This window comes from Nicotiana tabacum, chromosome 5 (assembly GCF_000715075.1).
Source record: "Nicotiana tabacum cultivar K326 chromosome 5, ASM71507v2, whole genome shotgun sequence".
In the NCBI taxonomy this organism is placed as follows: Eukaryota; Viridiplantae; Streptophyta; class Magnoliopsida; order Solanales; family Solanaceae; genus Nicotiana; species Nicotiana tabacum.
Window position 1 is genome coordinate 118086897 of NC_134084.1, and position 7203 is coordinate 118094099.

Consider the following 7203-nt stretch of genomic DNA (forward strand, 5'->3'; position numbering starts at 1 on the left):
AGCCAAGGGGCATATCACTTAGCATTTTTAAGACATAATCTAAATAGATTTTTAGACAAATTTAATAAGGATTAAAACAACTTAGATTTGATCAAATTTAATTTATGGTAGAAATCAATTAAAATTGACTCACATTCTTATAGTAAATAAATTTTGATAGCTTTCCAAATATAATTATTCACTAACCACTTGATCTGTTTTCTTTTCTTTCATTTCATAATTTATTATTTTTAGAAATAGTACATAGAGAAATAAAATGATAATGAAAACATTATCATTAGATATAATGTGTTCAAACAAATAAGAAATTAACTTTTATGATTAATACTAAAATGAGTGTGGTAGAAATAGATATTAAATTAAACAAGCTAATGAAAGCCACATAATAACAATGTAATAATATTATGTATTGAATAATAGAATAGCAAAAATAAGGAATAAATAGAGAGAAATTAATCAAATCTTTCATCATAAAGAAAATGATAAAACTTATTTAAATTTGAGATGAGAAAGTTGTTATTTATCTATTATGATAAAAAATATCATAGGATAATACCACACAACTTATGTCTAACAGATAAAATAAGAACTTAAAAATATTTAAAATAAATTAGAAGTAGCGTGAGAATATTTATGCTAAGAATTAGTTTAGAAAATAAAATAAAGTGAAATAAAATACTATTGATAAATTTAAATAACTTAAGAATTCAAGAAATATTTTTTAAAAATAGATATTTATTTTAAGATTAAAAAGTTTCTAGATTATCTATATTATATTAAAGGATAGTAATGGATAATAATACTAAATAAAGTGGCACCAAAAATTAAAGTCTTACTAGATATAGAATTAAAATTTAAAAATATAAAATAAATATCTAATATAAGTAATTTTATTAACTAAAATTAAAAGTCAAATTTTGTATGTTGAAACTAAAAGAGAATTTTTTTATTGCATGTAATACAAAAAATAAATATAAGAATACTTAATAGATTTGGAATATAATAATCAAAGAACTTATATATTAATATTTTATACTAATCAAAGTTACAACTTAAAGTCAAATATGATATTATTTTTATTACGGGTAAAATACTAATTAAACATTGTGTTAATAAGGAAGAGAATATATAAAGAAAAAAATAGATACAATGTGAGAATATTTATACTTTAAATTAATTTAAAATAAAATAAAGTAAATAATTGAATTATTTTCAAAAATATTATTGATAGATTTACATAGTAAAATAGTTTTGAGTAAGAGGATAAAAGCGTAAAATATATTAAATTTCAAGAATAAAACATATATTATAATTATTAAAAGGATAATAAGCAAAATATAAAGTCAATTAGTAAGCCAAAAAAATCACATGAAAGTATAATAATATTAAATAATAAATAATATTATAATTATAAGCAAAGAACAAAAAAATTGTGTAAAATTTAAAAGAATAAGACTTATTAAAGCTTGAGATAAAAAATAAACTAATACTGAGAATTTTATTAAAATAATATAATTTAATATGTTCAAACGAAAAATCACCACATGACATAGTTAATAATTTTTAATATTGATAACGAAACGAAATTCAAGTACTAAAATTAACCTATTAGATTATATAAATATAGAAAAAGAAAACAGGTTATCCATTATGAGATTTGCGAAATGGTTTCATGTCTTGCTTCTTAATTAATATCTAATGATTATCAATAAATTTAATCTGGAAGGTTTATATTTTAAAGCTATTTATACATAATTCAAATAATCCAAATCACAACTCGACATGATTTGTGTTCGCGCATCGCGCGGGTACTAATACTAGTATTATATTAAAAGGAGAGTAGTTTGCAATGTGGTTAAGCCAAGTGGCAAGTTAAAATGAAGCCACTTGGCAATTTTAAGACAACATAAAAAATTTGGATTATAAATGAAAAAATATTTAATGAAAGTAGTAGTTCAAGATTTTCTATAAATTGAAAATTATACACAAAATTTAATTACACTAGAAAGAAAAAAAAATAAACTTTCTTAAGCATCAATTCGGCTAACAAAAATATTCTCAGAATCTGTAGGTATCCTTTTTTTCAGAAAGAATCATTAAAATTTCGTTTGGTATATTACACATTATTTTTAAGTTGAAATATTAATTCTATATTTAGTACACGCTTTGTATCTGACATTATTTGCGAATAATATACATTAATACATATATCATATACATTACTATAAGTATTTTTAATTAAATTTTGTGTATAATTTAGTTATGGTAAGAATTCTTTTTTAAGAAAGACTTAATTAAATACATATTTTGTATCTAAATAAATATTTTGTATCTTACATCTATATTATATTAAAGGAAATAGACTAAAAAAGATCATAAAATACTCAAATCCAAATATTTTAAGATTTAAACAAAAAATGTTCTCTTTTGACAACCTGTTGGACGTAATACACAAAAATGAATGCATAGAATGTTCTCTTTTGAGAACCTGTTGGACGTAAAAGGAGAGTAGTTTGATTTAATTTGTGTCTAATTCAATTATGGTCGGTATTCTTTTTTGAGAAAGAATCAATTAAAATTTCGTTTTCAGAAAGTTATTTATAAGATAAGAAAACAATTATATATATATATCAAAAGTTAAGATATTACCTACATAAAGGGATACGAAACACATATCTATATCTATATTTATATTATATTAAAAGGAGAGTAGTATGCATTATGGTTAAGCCAAGTGGCAAGCTAAAATGAAGCCACTTGGCAATTTTAGGACAACATTAATAATTAGAAATTATAAATGGAAACATAATTAAGGGAAGTAGTTTAATGAATCTTATACATATTCTAAATATATCTTAGACAAATCTAATCTCTCTCTCTCTCTCTCTTTATATATATATTGATCCACTCATAGATTTTCTTCTAAATTAGCTAGAAATATGGAGGTAAAAAATTAATTAAAAACTAAAATAGAAAAAAATAAAAAATATAGAAAGACATAAATTGAGATAGCCTATGACTATCTATACTTTGAAGTAAGTTAAAATATAAAATAAAACTTACTTAAGATATTAAAGATTTATTGACTTCAAAAATTACAAAAATTCAAGCAGTAAAATATGATCTTACATAAAGTATAAAGTTATTTATAAGATAAGAAAAAACTTAAATATTATATATATATATATTAAAAGGAATGTAGTGAGGCATGACATTAAGGCATGACATTAAGACAAGTGGCATATTGAGAAAATGTCGCTTAGAAATAGTACATGGAGAAATAATCTAAATAGAAATATTTCTACTTAGTATTTTTAAGACATAATCTAAATAGATTTTAGACAAATTTAATAAGGATTAAAACAACTTAGATTTGATAAAATTTAATTTATGGTAGAAATCAATTAAAATTGACTCACATTCTTATACTAAATAAATTTTGATAGCTTTCCAAATATTATTATTAACTAACCACTTGATATGCTGTGACGACCCAAAGGGTCATCATCGTAATTCTTCCTAGTTCCGTGCTTCCGAGGCCCTGAAAACCTCGCTTTTAGTTGCCTCGATTTGCGTGCGCAATTCGGGCGCGTAGCCGGAAAGTTTTTATGTTAGAATATGCGAATTTTCTGAAATATTTGATGAATTTTGATATTAATATGCATAATATTGACTTCGGTCAACATTTTGGGTAAAATGGACCCGGACCTGTGATTCGACAGTCCCGGAGGGTCCGTAGAAAAATATGGGACTTGGGCGTGTACTCGGAATCAAATTCCGAGGTCCCATGCCCGAGAAGTGAATTTTTGTGTGAAATTATTTTCTGAAATTAAATAAGGAAAATGAAAAAGAAACTTGTTCAGAAAACTGTGGTATCGGGCTCATATTTTGGTTCCGACGCCTGGTACGAGTCTTAAATATGTTTTAAGCACTATCTGTAAAGTTTGGCTAAAAACGGACGTCATATGACGTGTTTCGGACTTAAAATGGGGAATTTGAGTTTTTATGAAAGTTGAAAGAAAATCATGTATTTTGAGTCTTGCTCCTATGTATATGATGTTATTTTGGCGATTTGATCGCACGAGTAAGTCTGTAAGGTGTTTTCGAGATCATATGAATGTTTGGTTTGGAGCCCCGAGGGCTCGGGTGAGTTTTGAGTAGGGCCCGGGAGGTCTTAGACTTAGAAAAATATACAGGTTCAGATGTTGCAGGCCCAGCGCGGCCGTGGCCATTTCCGCGCGGTCCGCGCTGGCAGCCACGCGGCCACGGTGCTTATCCGTGCGGTCCACATGGTGGGGTTCAGAGGGTCGACCAGCGCGGCCGCGCACCAAATCAGTGCGGTCCGCGCTGGGTGGGTTCAGAGAGAGCCCACTTCTCCCCTCCCTCGGCGCGGCCGCGGCCATTTTTTCCACTTTTCAAAAACCCAAAACCTAAGAGGCGATTTTCCAAACAACTTTTCTTCTTCAAAACGATTGGTAAGTGATTTCTAACTCATTTTCTTCACTTCTTAACATCTTTTAACATGATTTCAACTTCAAAACAAAGATTTTCATGGGGGAAATTGGGTGTTTTGGGTAGAACCTAGGTTTTCTACAAATTGAGGAGTTGGACCTCAATTTGGGGTCCGATTTCAAAACAAAGCATATATTTGGATTCGTGGGAGAATGGGTAACCGGGTTTTGGTCCGAACCTCGAGTTTCGACCACGTGGGTCCGGGGGTGTTTTTGACCATTTTGGGAAAAACCTTGTAAAATTTATTTTTCATGCATGGGGAGTGATTCATTTAGTAATTATTAATGTGATTAAGTAACTTATGACTAGATTCGAGCGGATTGGTGGCGAAATCAAGAGGTAAAGCTATACTAGAAGCGTGAGTTGAGTTTGGAGCATTCGAGGTAAGTGTTTGTTCTAACTTTGGCTTGAGGGAATATGATTAGGATGTTATTTGCTACTTGCTAATGTGGAGTGCGGTGTATAGGCATGGTGACGGTTATCTATGCACCGGAGTCTAGCATGACCGTGAGTCTTAATTGCTTTTAATTCGAATAACGTGACACAATTTCCTTGTTTATTCGATGAGTTTCGTATAATGTGAACGGTTGAGGTAAAATTGTGATTGGTGTACTTTTGGAGCGTTAGCTCGAACATGAATGGTGTTAGTTGAGGAAGAAGGGATTTAAAAAGAGAATGTATTGTGATTACTCCCTTGCCGGGATGTGTAGACCGATATATATACTCTCCCTTGCCGGGATATTTTTGGCTGTTAGTTGTACCCTTGCCGGGTTAGAGTGATATGTTGTTGATTTCCCCTAATGGGACTCTCCTTACAAAATCAGATGGTTCGAGTTATATTATGGGATCGTGTGGCACGCCGTCCACTTATATATGATATTATGGGATCGTGTGGCACGCCGTCCACTTATATATGAACATTGGGATCGCGTGGCACGCCGTCCACTTATATATGATATTATGGGATCGTGTGACACGCCGTCCACTTATATATGATATTATGGGATCATGTGGCACCCCGTCCACTTATATATGAACATTGGGATTGTGTGGCACACCGTCCACTTATAAATGATATTATGGGATCGTGTGGCACGCCGTCCACTTATATATGAAAATTGGGATCGTGTGGCACGCCGTCCACTTACAAATGATATTATGGGATCGTGTGGCACGCCGTCCACTATATATATATATATATCATGGGAACCAGAGTTTTCTTCTGTTTATTTCTGATATTTCATTTTTATCTGTTACTCCCCGATGGCATGTCCCCTCCTAGCTTTACTTTGTATTATCTTGTTATTATCTTCTTGCACTTGTATATCTATCTGTACAGGTTAATTGTGGTAGGTCCTGTCTAGCCTCGTCACTACTTTGCCGGGGTTAGGCCAGGCACTTACCAGCACATGGGGTCGGTTGTGCTGATGCTACACTCTGTGCATTTTTGTGCACAGGTCAGGGAACAGCTTATGGACCACAACAGTAGGACTTCTGGGAGCTATCTTCAGTCTAGGGACTCTCGAGGTAGCCTAGCTGGCGTTCGCAGGACGAAGCCCTTTTCCATGTTTTCGTTTGTTCATCTTGTATCAGACAAACATGATGTATTCCCTTTCAGACATTGTTTGTAGTATTCTATAGTAGTCCGTGAGCTAGTGACACCAGACTTTGGGTAGTGATGTGTATTAAACTTCTGCACTTTTGGTTTTTAGTTGCTTTAGATTTAAAGTCTTCCGCTTAAATTTTGTCTCGTTTATTTTATTGTTTGAAAGAAAGCAGGAAAGGTGTTTTAAATATTTGGCTTGCCTAGCTCCGATAGTAGGCGCCATCACGACACCCGATGGTGGGAAATTCGGGCCGTGACAAGTTGGTATCAGAGCACTAGGTTACTTAGGTCTCACAACCCACGGACAGCTCGGTAGAGTCTGAGGGATCGGTACAGAGACTTCTGTATTTATCCCGCATAGACTACTGAGTTAGGAAAACTTCATCTTGTTCATTCTTGTCGTGCGATTCTGTTTCTCAAGTACTGATTGTCTTTCCACTCTGTTCTTTCGCAGATGGCGAGGACACGTGATTCCTCTTCTACCGCACAGCAGCCCGAGCCCATCAGCAGCTCCTATCAGGGGCAGAGGGCGAGGCCGAGGCCGTGCTAGAGGCCGAGGCCGGGGCAAAGCTCAACCCCGAGCGGCAGTCCTAGAGGTGGAGCCTCATGTTGACTACGACGAAGGGGTTCCAGCTCCAGCAGCTCCGGTGGGCCCAACTCAGGTTCCAGAGGGTTTCATAGCCACTCCAGTGCTTTAGGATGCCTTGGTCCGACTGGTAGGCTTTATGGAGGGCATTTCTAGAGCAGGTTTGCTTCCCGGGGCTCCAGCCACATCTCAGGCTGGGGGAGGAGTTCAGACTCCCGATACTCGTACTCCAGATCCGGTAGCTCCTCAGGCTTAGGTTCCAGCAGTTCAGCCAGCTATGGCAGCCCAGCCAAGTATTGCGGCTCAGTCCAGCGATAGTGCGGCTATGTCCGCGGATGCTTTGTGGAGGCTTGATCGTTTCACCAAGCTTTTCACAACCACATATAGTGGCACCCCCTCAGAGGATGCTCAGGATTTCATATTCAGCTGTCATGAAGTTCTACGGACTATGGGCATTGTAGAGACCAATGAGGTCGACTTCGCCACTTTTCGCCTGGCA